The following is a 2,570-nucleotide window of genomic DNA, read 5'->3' as shown; positions in this document are numbered from 1 at the left end:
GGTGCCTGGGAACACCACCACCTCCACCACCTCCACCACCTCCAAGTCACACATCGTCCTGACTTGGAAATATATCGGCCGTTCCTTGATCGTCGCTGGGTCAAAATCCTGGAACTCCCTCCCTAACTGCACTGTGGGAGCACCTTCACCACACGGACTGCAGCAGTTCAAGAAAGCGGCTCACCACCACCTTCTCAAGGGCAATTAGGGAAGGGCAATAGATGCTGGCTTCTCGGCCTTTTGGCTAAGATCAAGTGTAGTATCTGTTCTTATCAGTTTAATATCCCCTATGGGGACATGATATTGAATTGATTTTTGGACAGGGAGCTGGATCAGGGGCATGCCCCATCCACTCCATGCACCGACCTGGTATTGCAATATTTCCAGGAACGGTGCAACTTCGCCTCTCGGCCTTTTGGCCTAAGATCAAACACATTGGCGCAAAGTGATCTTTGGCGTTAGAGTTGATCTGGAACGAAATTGGATTTAAAAAATTAAATAAATAAATGCTGGCCTTGCTAGTGTCACCCAGATCCCATGAATTAACTTACAAAACAGCAACATGAAATGTAATTGCATCTTTCACATAACAAAATGTTTCAGGTGCTATACAGGGCGTTGGACCACCTGAACAGGGGAGGTGGGAGGGAGGGGGGAGGGGGCATGTGGGAATGACAATCATAGGCAGATTGAAGGAGGTAGATTTTGAGGAGGTTGTTGAAAGTGGGGAGAGAGGATGGGTTTGGGTAGAGAAATGTGGAGTGTAAAGGCAAAGTGACCGATGGGAGCCATACATTGTGGTAAAAGATTAATCCGGTTATGGGAGTTCTACAGCTACAAAAGGTCTGTCATCTGATAGCTGTGTAAAAATGGATATTGCTTAGCAACAACTGTTGCTACGGGCATATCATTCCATAGCAGGGTGAAGCGCAAATGAAAGTCTGTATCAATCAGCTGGTATAGTGGGATTCTGTGTGCTTTTCATAGAAACATGGCATCAGAGAAGTTTGCGGCACAGAGGAGGCCATGTGGCCCATCGGGTCTGCGCCGGCCGACAAAGAGCCAACCAGCTTAATCCCACTTTCCAGCTCTTGGTCCGTAGCCCTGTAGGTTACGGCACTTCAAGTGCCCTTCCAAGTACTTTTTAAATGAGGTGAGGGTTTCTGCCTCTACCACTCTTTCAGGCAGTGAGTTCCAGACCCCCACCCCCCTCTGGGTGAAAAGAGTTCTCAACTCCCTCTAATCGTTTTATCAATTAATTTAAATCTATGCCCGCTGATTACTGACTTTGGGAGCATCACAGAATAATTTTCCTTTAATAATATCTATATTAAAAATTCTACTTCCTGGCTACAAAACCTTACTTTCTGTTGTCATATTTTTCTCACACTTTTGCATCAACTTTTTCCGATTGAAAATTCCTATGTCCACATTCATAATGGGAAGTGCTCTATAAACATGTGGCAGTGTAAGTACACCCTCCTGTCAACGGTGCCTCAGTGTTGTGTCTGCCGAAGCTGTACTGCAATAACAACTTATATTTATATAGCACATCTAACGTAGCAAATAATCCCAAGGCACCTCACAAGAATGCTATCAGTACACGTTAATGCTCCAAATAACTCTACTTCCCAAGTTGCTCCAAGTTTTGCTATTTAACTATGCGGAATGATATAAAATCAAAGTAGAATATTAATTTAAGGGCAGAATGTAAAACTTTGCAACAGGAATTGAATTATATCTATGTGTCCTGGTTCAGTTGTCCCCCACCCTATAATTTGCTTCATCCGAAGACTAAAACAATAACAATTTGCATTTATATAGTGTCTTAAACAAACAAAATTTAACACCGAACCTCATAAGGAGATATTAGATCAGCTGACTAAAAGCTTCATCAAAGAGATCGTTTTTAAGGAGTGACTTAAAGGGGGGAGAGACAGGTAGAGAGGTTTCGGGAAGGAATTTCGGAGTTTGAGGCTGCAGCAGCTGAAGGCAAGGCCGCCAATGCTGGAACGATGACAATTGGGGACGTGCAAGAGGGCGGAGTTAGAAGAGCGTAGAGATCTTGTCGGTTGTAAGGCTGGACTAGTGCGCACTCGATCTGTGCAGGAGAGCAGGTCTCCAGGCATCTTGGATAACCCGTGCCACTGGACCAAGACCTAGCTCTGTCAAGCCCGTGTGGTGGCTGGTGTGCAACGGTCATCACGGGCATCTTCCACCCTTCAACATGTAGTTCGGGACTTGGAATATTAGGTCCTTTATTGAAACACCTGTGAACTTATCCTTTTTTGGCGTGGAAGCAAGTCATCCTCGTTTCGAGAGACTGTCTATGATGATGATGTAAAGATGGAGCAGGTATGAGAAATAGGGAGGGTCGAGGTCATGGAGGGATTTGAAACCAAGGATGAGAATTTTAAAATTGAGGCGTTGCCGGACTGAGAGCCAATAGAAACATAGAAATTAGGTGCAGGAGCAGGCCATTCGGCCCTTCGAGCCTGCACCACCATGCAATAAGATTATGGATGATCATTCAACCTCAGTACCCCTTTCCTGCTTTCCCTCCATACCCC

General features: G+C 45.3%; 1 pseudogene; it reads left to right on the top strand.

Annotated features, from left to right (window-relative positions):
• The first annotated feature begins 224 nt into the window (after positions 1 to 224).
• LOC139230759 (U2 spliceosomal RNA) lies at positions 225 to 403 on the top strand (annotated as a pseudogene).
• The last annotated feature ends 2,167 nt before the right edge of the window (positions 404 to 2,570 follow it).

The sequence above is a fragment of the Pristiophorus japonicus genome, chromosome 19 (genome assembly GCF_044704955.1).
Source record: "Pristiophorus japonicus isolate sPriJap1 chromosome 19, sPriJap1.hap1, whole genome shotgun sequence".
NCBI classification, from domain to species: domain Eukaryota; kingdom Metazoa; phylum Chordata; class Chondrichthyes; family Pristiophoridae; genus Pristiophorus; species Pristiophorus japonicus.
The sequence above is the reverse complement of the archived record's forward strand: the minus strand, read 5'-3'. Positions and strand labels throughout refer to the sequence as shown.